This window comes from Barbatula barbatula (assembly GCF_947034865.1).
Source record: "Barbatula barbatula genome assembly, chromosome: 11".
In the NCBI taxonomy this organism is placed as follows: domain Eukaryota; kingdom Metazoa; phylum Chordata; class Actinopteri; order Cypriniformes; family Nemacheilidae; genus Barbatula; species Barbatula barbatula.
In genome coordinates, this window is record NC_136774.1 from 9,705,066 (window position 1) to 9,727,702 (window position 22,637).

The following is a 22,637-nucleotide window of genomic DNA, read 5'->3' on the forward strand; positions in this document are numbered from 1 at the left end:
ACTTTTTAAAATGCAAATCTCAGCGGCTTCCATCTGCAAACCACTCCACAAATTTTACAAACAACAACGCCCCAAAATGTTACAAACTACAATACTTTTAGCACGATGTTTTGCAAAAAGGGAGACATATTATACATTATACTATAAATCTATAGTAATCTTAGAATTATGGATTGTGAAAAAACACAATTTAAATAAATTAATTATATTTATTTATATTTAGCCTAATTCATAAATTGAATTCATAAAGGGAAAGCAGTTAAATGACCTCCTGTATTATATATTTTTTATCTTGTTCGATGTTTATTTAGCTTGTTTCTGTTTATTATATTTACTATAACATCCAAATCCACACCTTTTAAGTGGCACTAAAATAAATACTCCTAGAGATCCTACAAAGATTGTTTTAATACTGTGAAGTTATTGAACAGTATACATGCGGAATTTAGAAATGGCTTTGCTCTGCTGCTCTTTTCAGACATTGATGATTGAACGGTCACCGATGCCCTGTCACACCTGAGAGAAAACCACACACGGGGAGCGACGTCAGGTCAGAAAACTAATAAGAGATATGTTTATATAAAAGTGAAAGTGACCTATTTGTCAGTTATGGAGAACCATACCTGAAATTTGCCCTCTGCATTTAACCCATCCAGAGAGTAGTGAACACACGCACAGCAAGTGGTGAACACACGTACACCCGGAGCAGTGGGCAGCTATCACTGCAGCGCCCGGGGAGCAAGTAGGGGTAAGGTGCCTTGCTCAAGGGCACCTCAGTCGTTACCAGCCGGCCCTGAGGATCCAACTGCCAACCTTCTGGTCACGAGTCCGACTCTCTAACCATTAGGCCACGACTGCCATCTTCATAAGATATTAAGATATGAAGATATTAACAGATTATGAAAACTGAGAGTAAATAAAAGCTATGGGAAAATGTGTTTGTTGAAATAGTAAATGTGTCACACTCACAGTGACTGGACATTTGTGACAGATTCTTTGTCCTCAGAAATCATGTGTGTCAGGATCTCCTGCACCCCTGTGTCACCTCCACCAAACTGGACAAACATTTCAACACAGAGGAAAAGAAAGAGCCAATGAAACATAATATTACTTGTAATACATTTTCTAAAGACCCTGTTGAATTGATTTAACAGGGTATACGCAGGAATCATAGAGATGAATTTACTACCTTTTTTACCACCTCCAAAATATTTTTTACGACCAACACAACATCAAGCAGCAGCCCTTTTTTTTGGGGGGGGGGGGGAGTATGCTCTTACTATGAGGCAGGGCTGGATTAGGACAAAAAAAGGGCCCTTTTTGCTCAGTCCGGCCCACCACAATCGGTCAGACACAACCAACCAGTACGCCATCCTTGCAGTCCCTGTAGATATGCATCATTCGCGCGTGAAATTCGTGAATTTGCGTCATGGGAGGTCCTTTTTCGTTAATGCGGCGCAAATTTTCAAGGGTAGGTCATCGCGATCCGGGCCGCGATGTATGCGGAGAACCCGCGTGCAGACGGAGAAGCGCAAAGCGCAGAAGGAGATCATAGCGGAGAAAAAAAGACTCGTCTCTCTGCACCAGATGAGGGACATGCACCCTCGTTGTCTGATATGTTCAGTGAAATTCTGCAAGAAAGTGTCTCAAATAACAGGAAGTCTATTCTGTTCTTAGGCTTTTATATATGTGACTATAAGATTGTAGCCATATTTCTGCTAGATATATATTTTTTGATAAAAATGTTTATGCACTGGCCCTATTTAAATACAATAGCTCAAATCTTTCTAAAATGTCATGCAGATGACAAGCACAACCGCTAGATGGTTATCTGTCTGAAGACCCCAGAAGTGCTGTACATTATTATTTAATGAGTAGGGTCAAGTTAAACATTTAAGTTTGAATTTTATTTTATACTGTGCATTGTTGCAATGTGCTAAATACATATTTGCATAATTTGTAATTGATTTATTCTTTGAAACTTTAATATTAATTTCTGCAATTGCAATGCCTTGATTTTAGTAAAGTTAGTACAAGGTAATAGCTATAAATTCCATGATACTAATAATTCGCATAATTTATTTCGGTATTTCGGTTTTCTGCCTTGGTTTTCTCTTTTTCGGTTTCGGCCAAGAATTTTCATTTCGGTGCATCCCTAGTAAATAGTTGAGGTAAAATGGCTAGGCGCAAAACGTACTGCAATAATAAAATGAATTACCTGAACATGTAAACTGTCCGATATAATTACCAGGAGGTTGGCGTGCTCCACAAGACTACCATATTGGAAGTCATTGAAGTTTCTGCTTTGTACAGGTCTTTCCATAGCTTCTAAAGTATAGAATCTATACATATGTGCAGTTCTTCAAAGTATCGATGCACAACACTACCGTTTACTTGTACACTATTAAATGTAATAATAAAAAAAGATCATGTCATGAATCACAGAGGGAGAACCCACGCGCAGGCAGCAGGGATGAAGGGGTTAACGAATAGACTTTAATAAATAATAAAACAGGACAAAACATAAACACCCTCGATGGGGAAAACACTACTAAACAAGATACCACAACTGAAAACTAAACACTCAACAAGACTAGCAAATACAAAACACTAAGACCAGACCAGACCAGACCAGACCTTACTTTACTTTACTTTACTTTAGAAGGCTTCAGGGACAAGGTAACAAGAACAGCATACAAGTACAACGAACGAGCACAAGACAATAGACAAGAGGGCATTAAATAGGGGAACAAACACAGGATAATTACTAAGGGGCAGGAGAAGGTAATGAAACACTAATGGGAAGGCTAACGAGACAAAAGGGCGGGAAACACTGACGAGACACGAGAAAGCACATGGCAAGTCAGAATCAAAACAAAGCCATGTCTTTCTCACACAAAACCTAAGGCTATGCCATGACTCCGCTGCAAGACCAAGAATAAAAATGACATGATAGCGGAATCATGACAGATCATGCATTTCATCCTGATTTCCTTTGTCTTCTGTAGGGAAAAACTGATAGACTTCAGCAGAGAACCAATGTAAAAATTTTCTCAAACGACAGCTGACCTTGAGTTGGCATGATTTGCAGCAACCTGTGTAGTGCTGCCAGCATCACAAAACAACGAACTAGGGAGCAGGGACCCGTTTCAGAAAGCAGGGTAAGTGCAAACTCAGTGTAAGTTAACCCCAGAAAACGGGATACTCTGGGTTTTCAGTTTCAGAACGCGAGGTATATCAAACCCGTGACCGCGGGGTAAGTCAAGCCGTTTCGGAAATCAAGGTATCTTATACTTAGAGTGAGTAACCATAGTAACATACTCTGTGAACCTAACCTGGTCGGCAGCAGGTTTTATTCCACTAACCCGAGGTTTGTTTCAATCTCCGTCCCTTTTATAAGCGCGAGTGGTGTTGAAATTGCCTTCGCCGTTTGTTTTTTCAATCGTTTTCCTTAATCGCGCACAAGTTTATAACACAGACATTAAATGTCCGTTTATTCAGGAACCTGTAGATGAGGAAGCTGCATTCATTTGGAGAGAGTTAAATTTACGTCAGTAGAGAATATATGGTTAAGCCACGCTTGGATGTCATATCCGGAGGATTTGTTATTTGAGCGATACAGTTTTTCTTTACAGTCCATTACATATATCCACAATCTGCTTCATCCTTACATCACAAACCTCAACTCGTGACCGCGCTCTTACATCTGAGCAGATTATTTTTATGGTCACGTTTCTTTGCTAATGGAAGCTTTCTACATAACACCGGGGATGCAGAACATGTTAGCAAGGCAACTGTACGCACAGCAGTAAGAAAAGTGTGCATCGTGGTCTTGCTGCCAACTCTGGAAGTAAGCGAATAATTTAAATACCCTTTAGGATTTCCCAATGTGATTGGGTGCACATGTAACCGGTCCCACTCGCGCGGTCTTCGAACCGACGTTGGCCCGAATGGGAGACGGGCGCTCTAACGATGAGCCGTAGAGCGTCTCTGTTGGTCGGGGAGTGCCGCTTACACACTGCACAGCTCTTCACTCCGTTACACATAGCTGGAGCAGGTGCAAGAATGGCCAGTTTTCTGTCTTCTATAGCCACAGTGCTCGGTTCTCATATCCGCATAACTTTCAAAGCCAGTTTTTTAAATATCAAACATTTCCCAGTCAGACATCCTACTAGCAAGAGCATTTAAACTCACCGGACTGAATTATGTTTTTATATTTTATTTTCAGCTGCTGCCATGTTCTTTTTATTGCAGAAGGATTGCACCTACATGACAAAAATCGAAGGTATATATGTGTTTATATATATATATATATATATATATATATATATATATATGTATATGTATGTATATCTTACATGTAAATGTGTATATATACACACATATATATATATATATATATACACATATATATATATATATATATATATATATATATATATATATATATAGTTCCTCCAATTCGACTGCGAGAAATAAACGGAACGCTTTTTATCACGTGGCGTTGCCATGGTGAATCGTGTTATCTTCGCTCAATTGATGATGGCTTTTTAAAACCGCGGTGATCACGCGTAACCTCGAGTGAACTTACTCAGAGTGGATTGAACTCATTGAAACCAGCTGTTCTGAAACAGAAAACTCAGAATAGCGATTATCTGAGTAAATCAACTCAGAGTTCACATTTTAACTCAGGGTTGCTTGAACCTCCTTATTGAAACGGGTCCCTGCTCCCCCTCACGTGAAGCCGCTGCTGCTGAATGTTCGATACACTGTGAATTCACAGTTTTTTTGAAGACAATGCAAAATGCTTCCCGGTCATTCCCCCTGATGGGCTTAAGCCAGTCTTTAAATGACGGCTCATCAACCCAAATTCGCTAAATTTACATTTCCCCATTTCACACTGTAAATTTGGTAGAAAATGGAAGCAAGTGGCTAATATCAACTGAGGCAAAAAGGTGGAAAATGTTGTTGGCGTCGCTGATAGCCTATCAGCCACGGAACTCTACAGTTTAATTCTACGTCATTGCTATCAACTCCGACTCACTCAGGGTCCTGTTAGCACCGTATATATTTTTAAACCAGGCTAGATGAAGTTAAAACATGAAGACACAAATATTAAGCAAAAAATGGAAACTAATTATATGTTGAGGTGGTGATGTAAAATGTACTACTAAGTCAAATTGTGTTTGTTACCTTTTACTACCTTTAAAGGGCCATAATTGTGGTAGATTATTTTTACTACCTTTTACTACCACACAGACACCCTGATTAAACTCCTGAAAAATCATATTTTTGTGAACTATTTTCATATAGTTATATAAAACGGATTGATGAGTTCCAGGGCCCAACTGCAAGACACCTGGTAGAAACCTCTAAAGGTAAACAAACTCGTAATGAAACTGCCTGTTATTGTGTGTAGTGATTTGCAGAGAGGCAATACCCTTTTGTTGGGCTGAATCCACGAGTGCAGGTTCAGTGTCTGGAGCGTCTAAAGCAAAGTCATTGCAGCAGGTTCCAAATCAAGCTCCTTAGCTCGCTGGGCCTTGGACACCGTACTGCCTTTGCTATAGGGGGCATTCTGTAGACAACATGCTGTTATTAGAGTATGCAGAGTTAAAAACCCACCAAACCATCAGGTTTACAGTTTACCGAATCCATGGACTTATGTAGCATTCATTGGTGGCAGTTTGACTAAATATAAAAAAGTCAACAAACATGAACGAAAGGGGAGGGCAGATGTAAAATTGAGAATGACATATTTTTAAATCTCAGGAAATCTGCCGACTTAATATAAACCTGGCAATAAGTTAACAGTTTTTATGTTTTGGCTTGTTTCTGTCCTTACCACAAGTTCCAGTTCATCAGCTGTTTTGTGGTTCTTTAAAGCATCTTCCAGCTGTGAAGTTAGAACGCACTCCTTTTTCAGCTTTCGAGCAATGGACCTGCTTTTTTTTGCCACTGACCTAAGACACACATACACGATCATATATGACCAATAGATAAGCTTTGAAAAGTCCTATCTGAAATTCCTCATATCTCCAGAAGATTAAATAAAGAAGTAAAATAATTTACTCATTACTTTACTTTCATGGAAAATTTGAAAAAGTATCTAGCATCGCCATCTAGAGACCAAATCAGTGAATTGATGATAGTAATTTTTTTAAGCAAATGTTAAATGAAAACAATCCTTTACACAAGAGGCACAAAATTACCTAGAAAACCAAATTGCACATCAGTTTTGTGTCATTTTTAGGTGAACTGTCTGGTTTATGAGTATATACAAAATGTGTACTGTATATGGTATATCAAATATAGCAGAGAAATCTTTAAAGTAATATTTCTTTAATATGTACAAAATTAAGTCTTATTCCATCCATAACCTCTTTTTTGCCTGTCCTTCCAGTATCTTACCGTAGCTCTTCAAGAACAAGACACACTTCTCGGACGGCATCTGCATCCATATAATTGATCATCTTCTTTCTGTGGCGCACTATAAATGGAATGGTGTTTACATCCTGCAAAAGATGTTCAATATTTCTACACACCCACTGCTCCACAACGGCCTTTTCAGCGAGCACCTACAAGGGATAAATAATATGGGATAATGAACCACTAAAATTAATAAACATGTCAAAATAAAAAGGAGGCACAGGTACAGAAAAAAATATGCAACATACATAATTTGAATAGAAGAGTTTTTTTTTGTGATGGATGTACTGTATCCTGCTTATTACACTGATACTTGATATACAATTGTGTTAAAAAAATAGCAGCGCAACATCACCAATCTGATGAAGCACGGTTACTAGCCGTAGTGGTTTTTCTGCATTGCAAATAATTGACTTGTAGATCAATTACAGAAGTTCTGTAACACAATTACAGAATTACAGAAGATGTTTGATCGAAGCTCAGATTTCCGATTTCAGCAAGAAACCCCCATAAGCACGACTGATAAAACAGCATTTGTTGAATCGGAGTAAAATGTATTTCGGGTCTAGGGATCGATGTCAGTATGTAACGCAAACTCCGGGTACAGAATTCAAGTCACATGGGCCTATTAATCTTAAACCAGATATTATGGATTAGTTTTAGTACATCAGAATAGTGGAAGAAATTACGTTGCCCAATGCCGAAGAGGAAATGCTGCTGAAATGATAAAAGCAAAACAAGTTAAACTGCCACAAGACTAAAGAAAACAGTGTGTGGAGATCCAAAATGCATGTGTCAAAGGTCAAATGGCATCATTTAGAACACACAGGAAGGTCCTGAAATGAAAATGTGCATCGTGTGACATTGAATAGCTGGATTACACATCACATGTCAAGCAAAACAGCTTAAAACTGTCACATGATGCACCAACACGAGAAATGCAGAAAAGTCAGAGATCGTAATGACTTAATTTATAATTAGCCTATTAACCGTGCACCATGATAGGATGAAGTTATTTTCACACTTTTAAACGAATAAACTAATTAATCACAACAATATAGTGAAAATAAAAGCAATAAAACTTACTCGAAAGGTCTGCCGTAAAATTGGCCAAATATCCATACTAATATCCATCCACGCGGTTTCGGCTTCAAAATAAAAGAGCCAAATTTCAGCTTTCAGTTGAAAACAATAATTGTATTAATTTATTTTATTACGTTTCTTTTGATATTGAATATGTAATGCTTTTTAAAATCAAACAGACAGAGAAGTTATTTATATTTTAAAATACAGTTTATTCAAGAAATCTTATTTAGACAACGTTTTAGATCATTTTTATTTTAGTTTTAATAGGTTAATAAGTAATGTTAATGTCGTGAACAGAACAAAGAGGATCCGGCTGGCGGCTGCTAGGCCGCGTGTGTTACAGACGGGTACACAGTTTCATAGGTTGTTCTTTCTCTCTTTATGTTCATTATGATAAATGTAACTTAAGCACTTTTTGCACACGATTAGTATTTTCTGGGGATCTCGTGTGATTTAGAAATGACCTCCCACATCTGTATTCCATGTGACGCACTCGCACGTGAGAAGTGAAGCCTAGATTTACTCAAATTTACGGACTTATTTCCCGGACATGACAAGGCTTTGCGTATAGTTTATGTAAATATAGTTGTGTGGTGTAGAATGAAATATTACCGTAACTTTCGGCGTTTGAGAGCCGCTTGTCGCGTTCGGGGATCTTCTGACCTTTTTTTTCTCCTCCAGATCAGCATTGACAATTTTTCTGGCCTGGTTGGCTTGACCCAGTCCTGACAGTCGGTAGGATTTAAAAATCTTATAACGGGACGTCCTTGAGCTCCAAAGTCTCTTGTGCAAGGTTGCCGGAATCTTCAGGGGTGTCAGGATTACCACCGCTCTCAGTTTTGTTGACGCCCAGCTTTGGTTTTGCCTTCTTGGAGGTGATCGTTTTCCTGACGGGCGGCTCTGAGGAAGAATGCTCTGGGCGGCGGCCCCCATGGTACTGCACCTTTTAATCTTCTTCCGAGCTGGTGCTGCACCGCTTGTCACCGCTCATTTCGATTTTGGGTTGCTGGGCCTTTATCGTGGCGCCCATCAGCGCATCCTCTAACAACTGGTGGTGGACGTTTCATGGCACACGAACTGTGCCACTTCCTGCCTGTTGTCTGCGTTTTGTGGCGGTTTTTATCTGTACAGCATGCTGGTTATTAAAGACAGGCGAGCGTTTAAAGCCGACGAGGCAGCGCAGGGGTTCTGGATACTTACATGAGTGTTGATGGACGTCCGTGAAAGATGGCGTTGCCGTGTAATTGTTCACCTCTATGGCCGCCGATTGAGGCGTAAAAGGCCATCAGGAGCCATAAAGTAGGAGCTGAGTTTTTGTTTTGATGAACATTTCTTCAATGTTCTGCGCGTTCAGAATTGGAGAGAGGGACGATTGTATTCGCTTGATGTGTTAAGATTGTGTGGGTTTATCTGATTCTATTGCCATGCGTTGGGGTGTATTGGTCACGTATCAGATAAGGTTTATTTTCTTACAGACCTACAGATTGTTACCTGTGCGGTCTGTGTTTGTTTTTGTATATAGTTTTTCCCATCCCCTCCCCTTTACAGACATATTCCTACTTCTTGTTAGAACATCAGCTTTGGGATATCTATACGGCAATGGGCAGGAGGCTAACACCCTTCTGTCATATTTTATACTAGCATGTTCATATCCTAAAACAGATATTAGCGGTATATGTCGATGCAGTCATTGAATATATTATCACTCAATGTGAATGGCCTAAACTCCGCTATTAAACGCACTCGTGTTCTTGAGTATATATATCGTAAAAAGGTAGACATCGCCCTGATCCAAGAAACACACCTAAAACAATGTGATGTGGCACGATTTCAAAATAAACACTATAGATTAATTGCATTTTCCTGCGCCCTAAATAAGACCAAAGGAGTATGTATCCTTATTAACCGGAAAATATCATGCAATGTAAATATTACTGGTAATGATGCGGATGGAAGACTGGCTTTTGCCCGTGTTGCTATGTTCAATCATAAATTAGCTCTCACATCCATATACTGCCCAAATGAGCCGGACAGAGATTTTTTTTCTTACATTCGAAACACATTGTTAGAACAAAATGACTGTTCTTTAGTGATGGGAGGTGATTTTAATGCAGTCATTAATCCATCTCTTGATAAATCTAATTCAGATGCAATAGGCAATCCCTCCTCTACCTTATTGAAGTCGCTTCTCAAAGATTTAAATCTTGTGGATATTTGGCGTATACAGAATACTACTGCTAGAGATTACACATTTTTCTCCAATAGACATAAGACATTTTCCCGGATAGATTATATTTTTCTTAGCCCAACCCTTATTGCAGGACATACGTCCATTACTATCTTACCAATTCTACTATCTGATCACTCTGCACTTTTGTGCAACATCGATCTGCCCAACATTAAGACAAAGGCCCCTAGGTGGCGTTTAAACACCTCTTTACTAACTAACTCTGGATTTCTTAGCTCGCTCAAAGTACAACTAAAAGATTTTTTAGATATTAACACAAAGGATTGCTCTAATCCACAGGTTTTATGGGAGGCCACTAAGTGTTTTATACGTGGTTTCTGTATTTCATTCTCCTCTACTTTAGCTAAAACAAAAGCTTCCCAGATCACAAATCTTGAAAATAAAATAGAATCATTAGAGAACCTACTAAAACATAGCTTTTCAGATGATCAGTCCAAATTGCTGGCATCTTTAAAAGTTGAATACAATGCATTGGCCGTATCAAAGGCGGAATTTATCTGGCATAGAACCAGGCAAAAGTACTATTTTGAGGCAGAGAGGCCCAGTCATCTACTGGCTCTTATGCTTAAGGACTGCGAAACAAAAGCTCACATTCCAGCAATTAATACATCTGAGGACAAAATTACTACTAATCCACAGGCCATTAATAATGCGTTTTTATCATTTTATGAAAACTTATACAAGTCAGAGATTTCTTATGATGATGCTACCAGTAAACATTTTCTTGACAAACTAGAGCTTCCTTGCCTCAAGCAAACCGACCAAGATGATCTGGAAGCTGCATTAGAGCTGGATGAACTACATAGAGCTGCAAAATGTCTCAATAAAGGCAAATCGCCGGGCTTGGATGGCCTCCCTCCAGAGCTTTATCTAGAACTATGGGACACGGTGGGCACACTCATGCTAGATTCATTTAATTTTGCAATCAAAAGTGGGACCTTCCACAGAGATCAGAAAACAGCACTCATCACCTTACTCTTGAAAAAGGGGAAAGATCCTTTTGAGTGTTCTAGTTTTAGACCAATATCTCTACTTACAAGCGATCTTAAAATATACGCCAAAGTACTCGCTCTGCGCCTAGAACAGGTTATTCCATCTCTAGTCAATAATGATCAAACAGGATTTATCAAGGGGCGCTATGCATCTGACAACATGAGAAGGCTGCTACACATTATAGAGGTTGCAGAGACACACCCAAATCCTTGTGCTGTATTTTCACTCGACGCAGAGAAAGCCTTCGATAGGTTAGAGTGGAAATATATGTGGGCAGTTTTGCAACGTTTTGGTTTCAGGCAGAATTTTATGGCAATGATCAAGGCACTGTACCACTCACCGTTAGCAAGTGTTTTAACAGGTGACATAATCTCTTCTCCTTTCACCCTACAGCGTGGTACAAGACAGGGATGTCCACTCTCGCCACTTTTGTTCTGTCTATCTCTGGAACCTCTAGCACAAGCTATTAGGCAATCTACGGCCTCCCCTATGGAAATTGGTCACCATAAGCATATTATATCTCTGTACGCGGATGATATAATTTTGTTCTTAGATAACTTTGACACCTCTATTCACCCAATAATTAAGGAATTTGATCATTTTAGCAGTCTGTCAGGCTATAAAATTAATTGGACAAAATCTGCTCTTATGCCTCTAAATAGGATACACACAAATGTTCCTATTCCCGTCTATATTCAGTCCAAAAGCTCTTTTACATATCTGGGCATTACGATTTGTAAAAACGTACATAAAATGAACAGAGACAACTTCAATACTATGCTAAGCAAAGTAAAATCAGACATTCATAGATGGAGGAATCTAAAAATGTCTCTTCAAGGTAGAATTAATACAGTCAAAATGAACATATTGCCCCGTCTTAATTTCCTCTTCTTTCTGTTACCACTCTGCCCCCCTCCAAATTACTTTCAAGACATTCGCTCCATGATTTCCAGTTTTATTTGGGAAGGTAGACGGCCCAGGGTGCGTCTGAGTACACTGCAACGACCTAAACTGCTGGGTGGTCTGGCAGTACCGAACGTTGAACTTTATTACTGGGCATTTCAGCTCAGAGCACTCAGCACATGGGCGGACCCACAGTCTACCACTGCATGGCGACTGATTGAATCTGATAAGATATTTCCACACAAGCTGCAAGACATACTATTTTCCAGGGTAGCAATCAAAACAATAAAAAATCATTTTGGGCCCATCATTGCTAACTCTATCCAAGTGTGGAAGAAAGCAGAACGGTGGATGGGTGGCCCACCTAAATTCTGTCAGAACACGCCACTATGGCATAACCAGTGTTTTTTATGTGGCAACAAACCATTCCATCAACCATCTTGGTCATCCCTTGGGGTGAATACATTGGTTGATATATATGATACTCAAGGTCTTTGCTCCATTCAAGATTTAAGAACACGCTTTTCGCTTCCTGTGTCTTCTTATTTTGTTTATTTTCAGCTAAGATCAGCCTTAAAAACGTATGGAGTTCCCTGGAACTCTCCTCTACCCTCACATCCTATGTTACAATGGATTGCACCATTACTGGGCAGATCTTCTGTCTCTTTGATATATAGTGCGCTGATCCACAGCATAGTGCTAAGGCTCTTCCAATTGAATCCGTATGGAACAGGGAGTTGGGGAGGTTAAATATAAAACCTGATTGGGAGAGGATATGGAGTAATCTAAGTATGACTTCTAAGAACCTAGCTCACCAACTAATTCACTTTAGAACTATTCATAGAGCCTATATCACACCTTATAGGAGATTCCAGATGAAACTACAACCTACTCACAACTGTCAAATATGTAACACTGCCTCACCTGGGACTTTCTTACACATGTTTTGGGAGTGTCCAGTTATATCTAAGTTTTGGTTGCATGTAAATTTAGTTTTAGGGGATATACTTGATATTTTCTATGTTCCCAATCCTGGTTTTTGTCTCCTTAATGATAATTGTGATATAAATCTAAAGCAAATTCAGCTCAAAATGGTATTTGCAGGGTTTACGTCTGAAAAGAAAACAATTTTGAAAAACTGGTTCTTTCCCGATATGTGTATGAAATCATTCTGGATCCATAGCCTTGTCAACATTGTCAACCTTGAACATACAACTGCGCGTCTCAACAAGGCGCGACCAGCGACGGTACAAGCTTGGAACTCTTTCTCATCTAAGATAAGCTCTTGGACCAGGGACAACAGCTAGGCAATTATTGTTGCAAAACACTGCCGAACATGTTTCTATTGTTTTATGTGTTTTCTTACCATTGTGATGTTTCTTTTATCTATTATTATTTTTATTATTTGTTATTATTTTTTACTCTCTGCATATAGTCACATGATTTTGGTGATGTCTCCCATGACTGAAGAAAGAGTGAAATAAATTCCCACTCCTGCATGTCACATGGAATAAACACTCAACAAAAACCACTTTAAAAGGATATACGAGCATGATTGACAAACAAAGATTTATGTTACGCAACCACACAAATCCAGACAACTGCGACTTCACTGTTATTTGATCAAGCAAACGGGAGATTCATGAGCAGCTTTCTCTGTAAAACTGATGCCAAAGTGATATTTTGTAAAGTTCGGTTCTTGACCCTTTCAGGCTCTGTGTTCGTATACTGAAGGCCGGCCTTTTCTTTCAAGTGTTGGATTTTAGGCTCAGTGACATGAACGCATTGAGTCTCAATGTAAAAGAACTGTGTGAATTATTTCAGTAAAATCCCTGTAAAGAAAACACCAGAACCAGAAAAAAAACTGTTGTACAGAATGATATTGGTCATGCCGATATTCAAGTAGCTTTTGTCAACGTGGTGTATTAAAAGCAATGACGTATGGATGTCTGTTGTCTGAATGTAACTTTAAACCACTGTTCCCAAAAGTAATAAAAGTCTTTGCTTAACCCAAACTAGTTTCTGTCGGTTGGTTTGAATGCGACCAAACTGCAGGACACATTCAACAAATCGTTTATTCAATCCAATAATAAAGTTCATCTAAATGTAAATAGTGAAATGATTAGACACCAGCCAAACACAAACCGGAAGTTCACTAGGGGTCAGTTTCGCGCGCGTCTGTAATAAACCAGTGATCGTGCACGCGCACACGTCATGTTACACATCGATCTGAAAACAGTCATGAAGCAAAAGACCCTTCAGATGTCAAGAGTTGTGTCAGTGTGTTTCTGTCTTTCACAGAGTTATCAGTGTTGAGGTGAAATACATCTCGAACACGGGAGTGAACCCGAGGGGTGATCAGAGATGGGCGCACTCAACACCAGAAGGACTACAGTCCCCCTATATGAGTTTAAGGAGGCTGACGTAGATCCTCTGAACACCAGATTCAGTTGAGCATTCAGAGAGACAAACGATCAGCAACCCGAGAGAGCTTCACCCGAAACTCTCTGAAGATCACCGGCCAACGTCATCAATCTGACGGGAAGAACCCACAGTCTCATCAACGGTGACTACATATAAATAACATGAACTTCATGACAGAATGACTTATTATACACATTATAGCAAAAAAGGGAACTTGACACGTGATTCTATTTCTAAACGACGAATAAAAACATCCACAAAACAGCACAAAAGCCCTGCAAAGACGTACGTGAATTAATTATGCAAAACAACAGCCAATGGCAAGACAGCAGACCTAGCAATACTTGTACAATTCATATAAAGTTCTTGTTTTTAATAGATTGGTAAAATAACATATTTTCTTTATAAAAACCAAGCTTTATAGTATAACAACAAGACTGGAGAAGTCTGGAGTCTTTACTGACATTGTAGGAGAGGAGATTCAACAGCGCGCGAGTTAAACGGGATGCTATTTCAATAGCAGTCGTCTGTTATATATGTATTATTTCTCACTGTAAACAGCGTAAACAGGAATCTTTTAGGTTTCCCGAAACGTGTCCGCGTCACTTGATTTGCACGTCTGTCCGATTACACTGACGTACGAAATGAAACCGAAGTCAATTCGTTAGAAACTCAGAAGTGTTTGTCAGACATCATTTACTCACCAGAGCAGCACATCGAGTCTTGAATATGATATAAAAGCCGAGCGCATAATCCACAGTAACAACCAAACGGTTTGAGTTTCTCCTCAGAAGCAACAGCCGCAGTAATTCAACTACAGGCTCCAGGCGGAAGCGCGCGCTAATGGGCTGCACTGTCAGAGCGCACCAATGATGTTTGCGCCACCTACCGGACTGGATGCTGCAGTTTCAGGAACAAACTTCTTTTTTTCCCTTTTTTGTTGCTTCTCACCACATCTATAAACCTGCAGATTATTTCTGTTCTGATAACAAGCTAAAACCCTGATAAGAACCGTTCCTTGGCTAAACAGGTCTCTACAACATTATGAAATTTACACTGCGATACCAAGCTGAACCGCTAGATATCAACCTGCCCACGACCACTACAAGACCCAGTCAACAAATATTGTTTATTTAATTTATACAACAAAATTCAATTTTTATGTCATATAATTATTACACAATAAAACAATTATATAAATTAACATAAGCATACATCAAATATTTGAATTATAAGGTGTTTTATTAGACACAAACCAAAATTGTTTTTCCATTTTCAGAGGATTCTTTGTGATTCTTCATTTAAACCCTTTAAATGCCTGTTGATGTAAATAAGGCGACTGAATCTACCAATACAGTTTAAACTGTTAATGACTTTATTGATATTCATATTTTTTTTATTAATTTTATACTATATTTTCATTTCTTTCTGTTTTATATATCAACTACATAACTTTGGTCCTTTGACTTTACAGACAAGAAGCACTACCCTGTGACAAGTGTTTAAAAGATCAGAGTTGCACTCAAGTGTTTTTCTTTCTTTATTATATATATGACGTATCCTCTTGTCATTGCTTATTAAAATTAGATAATCTGAGGACCCTGATGAGGTCCAGACTGATCCAATTCCTCATCCGATTTACATCTTTTATCAGCACCTCCACACGCTCACAAGGCCCAAGAGCAAGGCTGCGTCTCTTCCTGTCTTCTGGAAGTTTTTGGGGAGAGATGAAGCGCTTTGGGATGAGCGCGCTATGAACAACTCTGATGGCTCAAAATAACATAGCGTGGGTCACACGCCCATCCCCTCATATGTATATATTATATTCTCCTTTTAGAGTGAATGATGCAATCTTGCAATTGAATTCAAAGGGCACATATACTGTATGTATTATATGAAGGCTAGATATGTGTATCGGTGTCAGCCATTAGTCAGCAATCATTCCCTACATCTTGTTTGGCATTTGCGTTCACATGAAAATGTACAGCTCGGTATTCCACGGTTAACTGGAAGTCTTGCAACTGAAGAAACCAGCGGGGGATTTGTGCATTTTCCCCTCTGTTTTGAGACCTCCATTTCAGTGAAGCATGATCGGTTACTAAGATGACTCTTTGACCCAAAAGGTACTATCTGAATTTCTCTATAGCCCATTTAACAGCAAGACATTTCTTTTCACTTGTGGCATAGTTCTTCTCATAGGCAGCAGCTTACGGTTAATAAACATAACAGAGTGTTCCATACCATCCAGCAACTGGGATAGTACGGCTCCAATCCTCACTTCTGAAGCATCCGTTTGAAGATCTCGTCGGCTATCCCCACCCAGCTCAAGCGTTAGACCAGTTCTTTGTCCAGCTATCTCTGGTCCTGAAGGGTGTGTCTTGTATCCTCCTCTGATGGTGCTCTCCATGGTGCTGAAGGTGTCTGTGCTCTTCTGTGAGGACCCACGTTGACCCCCACAGCACACACAGCGTGCAGCTCTGCTCAGGAGGGGCACAATGAGCTCAACTTTAACATTTTGCTGCATTTAAAATAAACTATGATGTCAGAAGTCTGTGATGCTTGCAAATAGATACTTGAGGATTCTTTCTTCCAAACTGTTAAAATTGTGCGATGCACAGTTACACTACTTCAGATAACAAGTTAAAATGTTAACATATTTTTAATACTTTTTTCCAAATAAATAAGTCTGACATTCTTACTAGTGGGGGAAAGGATAGTCACGATACAGTCGAAGCAAGATCCTGGATCCTCTCTCATGATGACCCGCCCCACACAGGACACATCAGATGACGCTGCTGCGGATTACAAGCAAACATGGATACAGATGCTTTCTCTGCACAAGCAGTTAACTTAGTCCTGGGAGAGGAAGCAAAAGAGGAGAGCAGCACAAGTAAACATTTGAGAAAATGTGAAATTTTGTAAATAACAGAACGTTTGAGAAAAACCATAAGGATCAGTGAGGTTTCCTGACAGGTGAACGAACCTGTATGCTCGTCAGAATAAATGTCTCGAACGAATCCTTAGCAGCACTTTTTAAAATGCAAATCCCAGCGGCTTCCATCTGCAAACCACACCACAAATTTTACAAACAACAACCCCCCAAAATGTTACAAACTACAATACTTTTAGCACGATGTTTTGCAAAAAAGGGAGACATATTATACATTATACTATAAATCTATAGTAATCTTAGAATTATGGATTGCGAAAAAACACAAATATAAATAAATTAATTATATTTATTTATATTTAGCCTATTTCATAAATTGAATTCATAAAGGGAAAGCAGTTAAATGACCTCCTGTATTATATATTTTTTATCTTGTTCGATGTTTATTTAGCATGTTCCTGTTTATTATAACATCCAAATCCACACCTTTTAAGTGGCACTAAAATAAATACTCCTAGAGATCCTACAAAGATTGTTTTAATACTGTGAAGTTATTGAACAGCATACATGCAGAATTTAGAAATGGCTTAGCTCTGCTGCTCTTTAAGGGCTGTTTCAGACATTGATGATTAAACGGTCACCGATGCCCTGTCACACCTGAGAGAAAACCACACACGGGGAGCGACGTCAGGTCAGAAAACTAATAAGAGATATGTTTATATAATTATGAAGATATTAACAGATTATTAGAAAAGGAAAATATGAAAACTGAGAGTAAATAAAAGCTATGGGAAAATGTGTTTGTTGAAATAGTAAATGTGTCACACTCACAGTGACTGGACATTTGTGACAGATTCTTTGTCCTCAGAAATCATGTGTGTCAGGATCTCCTGCACCCCTGTGTCACCTCCACCAAACTGGACAAACATTTCAACACAGAGGAAAAGAAAGAGACGCATTTACCAACCAGGAGCTTGCTCTAGTAGGGACGTGATTATGACATAGCGAGCGGCAGAAGTGCATAGCAAGTGTCATGAAATGATAAAAGTATATAAAGCAAAACAAGTTAAACTGCCACAAGACTAAAGAAAACAGTGTGTGGAGATCCAAAATGCATGTGTCAAAGGTCAAATGGCATCATTTAGAACACACAGGAAGGTCCTGAAATGAAAATGTGCATCGTGTGACATTGAATAGCTGGATTACACATCACATGTCAAGCAAAACAGCTTAAAACTGTCACATGATGCACCAACACGAGAAATGGAGAAAAGTCAGAGATCGTAATGACTTCATCCTATCATGGTGCACGGTTAATAGGCTAATTATAGATGAAGTACTTTTCACACTTTTAAACGAATAAACTAATTAATCACAACAATATAGTGAAAATAAAAGCAATAAAACTTACTCGAAAGGTCTGCCGTAAAACTGGCGCAAATATCCATACTAATATCCATCCACGCGGTTTCGGCTTCAAAATAAAAGAGCCAAATTTCAGCTTTCAGTTGAAAACAATAATTGTATTAATTTATTTTATTACGTTTCTTTTGATATTGAATATGTAATGCTTTTTTAAATCAAACAGACAGAGAAGTTATTTATATTTTAAAATACAGTTTATTCAAGAAATCTTATTTAGAAAACGTTTTAGATCATTTTTATTTTAGTTTTAATAGGTTAATAAGTAATGTTAATGTCGTGAACAGAACAAAGAGGATCCGGCTGGCGGCTGCTAGGCCGCGTGTGTTACAGACGGGTACACAGTTTCATAGGTTGTTCTTTCTCTCTTTATGTTCATTATGATAAATGTAACTTAAGCACTTTTTGCACACGATTAGTATTTTCTGGGGATCTCGTGTGATTTAGAAATGACCTCCCACGTCTTCCATGTGACGCACTCGCACGTGAGAAGTGAAGCCTAGATTTACTCAAATTTACGGACTTATTTCCCGGACATGACAAGGCTTTGCGTATAGTTTATGTAAATATAGTTGTGTGGTGTAGAATGAAATATTACCGTAACTTTCGGCGTTTGAGAGCCGCTTGTCGCGTTCGGGGATCTTCTGTCCTGTTCACGTTACGGGAGTTCCCGTGAGAAATAACAAAACGGCAGTTTTGCGCTATTTGTGTGTGTTTTTGGTCATATTTGTTTCGTGTGATATAATCTGCATTGTTATCTTTTATGATTATTTCGCGCTGCTGATGTACAGTGACGATCCTCACCGGTTCATTGTCACACGTGACGTACGACTCAAAGCATCAGATTCATCCGAGCAGTTGAACAGTGACGAATCACAACTCGCGTAAAGAAATTACCTCCGCGCATCACTCGCAGTAGCAATTACAAACTGAGATGGCGACAAAGAAGCCAAGCTTCCGTACTGCCGCTCTAAAAGGACAAATATTTAGACAAGAAGAGTTTTCCTAAAGAAACTTTAATGTGAACATTTAATTGACTATCATATTTACCACTATATAAAACAACATAACACAACACAAACGAAACCAACACCAGCAGAGACTTGAACCTTTAAACATAGAACTATATACAAATGGACTTATTTGCCTCATTTGACCTTTTTTTTCTCCTCCAGATCAGCATTGACAATTTTTCTGGCCTGGTTGGCTTGACCCAGTCCTGACAGTCGGTAGGATTTAAAAATCTTATAACGGGACTTCCTTGAGCTCCAAAGTCTCTTGTGCAAGGCAGCGCGGGGGTTCTGGATACTTACATGAGTGTTGATGGACGTCCGTGAAAGATGGCGTTGCCGTGTAATTGTTCACCCCTATGGCCACCGATTGAGGCGAAAAAGGCCATCAGCAGCCATAAAGTAGGAACTGAGTTTTTGTTTTGATGAACATTTCTTCAATGTTCTGCGCGTTCAGAATTGGAGAGAGGCCAGTCAAAGTAAAATCTTGAAGTTTATTGATCAGAAGTCTCAAACAAAACAGCTGTTTCGGTGGGTCCTCAGACGCAAACACGTCTCACAAAGAACCGACCCAGAGAAACAATTTTACAGCATATTTATAATGTTTCACTGGTGTCTTTTTTTTAGCCAGGGAAGCTGGTGTCTTTTCTTAGCCGGGGAAGCCTGGGCACATGTCCAATCCGCTCTCTCTTTGTTCTGCCTCAGCAAATCAGCTCACACTGCTTTTCCCAACCTTTTGTGGAGCATCACACGAAACCTAAATTCCGATGAGCTCTGCGTAACCTGATCTTTACACACACACACATGTTATTTTGGTACAGAGAGTTCACTCAAAATCAGTCCTTAACTGGACTCACACACACCGGTTATATTTTTACCATATTATGCACAGTTAATGATCAATAATGAAATCATAAAGCATATTAAATGTAAAAGCACGTTTAAACCATAATAAAAATCACAATAAAAATCCTACAGTTTCCAGTCCTTCTCCACTTGATTTGTGTAAACAAACATGCACGTGAGCAAAACCAAACATTTACCTGCAAGATTAGAGTTGCACTTAAGTGTTTGCTTTATTTATTAAATATATGCTGTATTATCTTGTCATCTTTTTTAAAATGAGATTATCTGAGGACCCTAATGAGGTCCAGACTTATCCGATTCTTCATCTGATCCACATCTTTATCAGGATCTCCACACGTTCACGAGGCACAAGAGCAAGGCTGCGCCTTAAGATGAGCCCGCTTTGACCAACTCCGATGTCAACAAAGGCTCCAAATAAAGCAGCGTTGGTCACACCATCCCCTGATGCAGGTCAACTACAGAATTGATATCTCTCTTGAAGTCTGCCTCGCCACAATCTGCACAGAAATCAGGAAAAGTGGCAAAGAGAGAATGTTTAAACAGATTTATTTCTTTAATGACACATTAGCTTGCGTTTTCTTCTGTATACTCTATGTAAGGAACTCCGCCCATATCTGATTCAAGAACTCCCATGTAAGAGATCAGAAATGACCAGCTCTCTCAATCCTCTTTTCTTCTGATTTGAGATATTTTTTTAGAGAGGTGCTTTTCAAAACAAAAAAGACATTAGGCTGAAGGTATTTGCATCTGGTTTTCCTGCAAGGAACATGTAGGGGAAAAAACACGGATCTTTTCTCGGCATTGTGAGCGTAACATTCAGCCGAGATAATATGATGAAAATAGTCAAACAAGGACACTCACGGAAGAGGGTGGAACACTCCGGACTGCTCTCTTTAGGGGTCTGCTCCTCCACGCTTGGTATCATCTCTGATTCAAGCTCTCGTTTTGGAGACCAGACCTGGTTTCAGCTTGTGATGTGACTGTACAACATGACGTATAATCCAGAGATGAGATCATTTCCAGGAGCCCCGAGGTCCCATGACTGAAGAAAGAGTGAAATAAATTCCCACTCCTGCATGTCACATGGAATAAACACTCAAACAAAAACCACTTTAAAAGGATATACGAGCATGATTGACAAACAAAGATTTATGTTACGCAACCACACAAATCCAGACAACTGCGAGTTCACTGTTATTTGATCAAGCAAACGGGAGATTCATGAGCAGCTTTCTCTGTAAAACTGATGCCAAAGTGATATTTTGTAAAGTACGGTTCTTGACCCTTTCAGTCTCTGTGTTCGTATACTGAAGGCCGGCCTTTTCTTTCAAGTGTTGGATTTTAGGCTCAGTGACATGAACGCATTGAGTCTCAATGTAAAAGAACTGTGTGAATTATTTCAGTAAAATCCCTGTAAAGAAAACACCAGAACCAGAAAAAAAACTGTTGTACAGAATGATATTGGTCATGCCGATATTCAAGTAGCTTTTCTCAACGTGGTGTATTAAAAGCAATGACGTATGGATGTCTGTTGTCTGAATGTAACTTTAAACCAATGTTCCCAAAAGTAATAAAAGTCTTTGCTTAACCCAAACTAGTTTCTGTCGGTTGGTTTGACTGCGACCAAACTGCAGGACACATTCAACAAATCGTTTATTCAATCCAATAATAAAGTTCATCTGAATGTAAATAGTGAAATGATTAGTCACCAGCCAAACACAAACCGGAAGTTCACTAGGGGTCAGTTTCGCGCGCGTCTGTAACGAACCAGTGATCGTGCACGCGCACACGTCATGTTACACATCGATCTGAAAACAGTCATGAAGCAAAAGACCCTTCAGATGTCAAGAGTTGTGTCAGTGTGTTTCTGTCTTTCACAGAGTTATCAGTGTTGAGGTGAAATACATCTCGAACACGGGAGTGAACCCGAGGGGTGATCAGAGATGGGCGCACTCAACACCAGAAGGACTACAGTCCCCCTATATGAGTTTAAGGAGGCTGACGTAGATCCTCTGAACACCAGATTCAGTTGAGCATTCAGAGAGACAAACGACCAGCAACCCGAGAGAGCTTCACCCGAAACTCTCTGAAGATCACCGGCCAACGTCAGCAATCTCACGGGAAGAACCCACAGTCTCATCAACGGTGACTTCATATAAATAACATGAACTTCATGACAGAATGACTTATTATACACATTATAGCAAAAAAGGGAACTTGACACGTGATTCTATTTCTAAACGACGAATAAAAACATCCACAAAACAGCACAAAAGCCCTGCAAAGACGTACGTGAATTAATTATGCAAAACGACAGCCAATGGCAAGACAGCAGACCTAGCAATACTTGTACAATTCATATAAA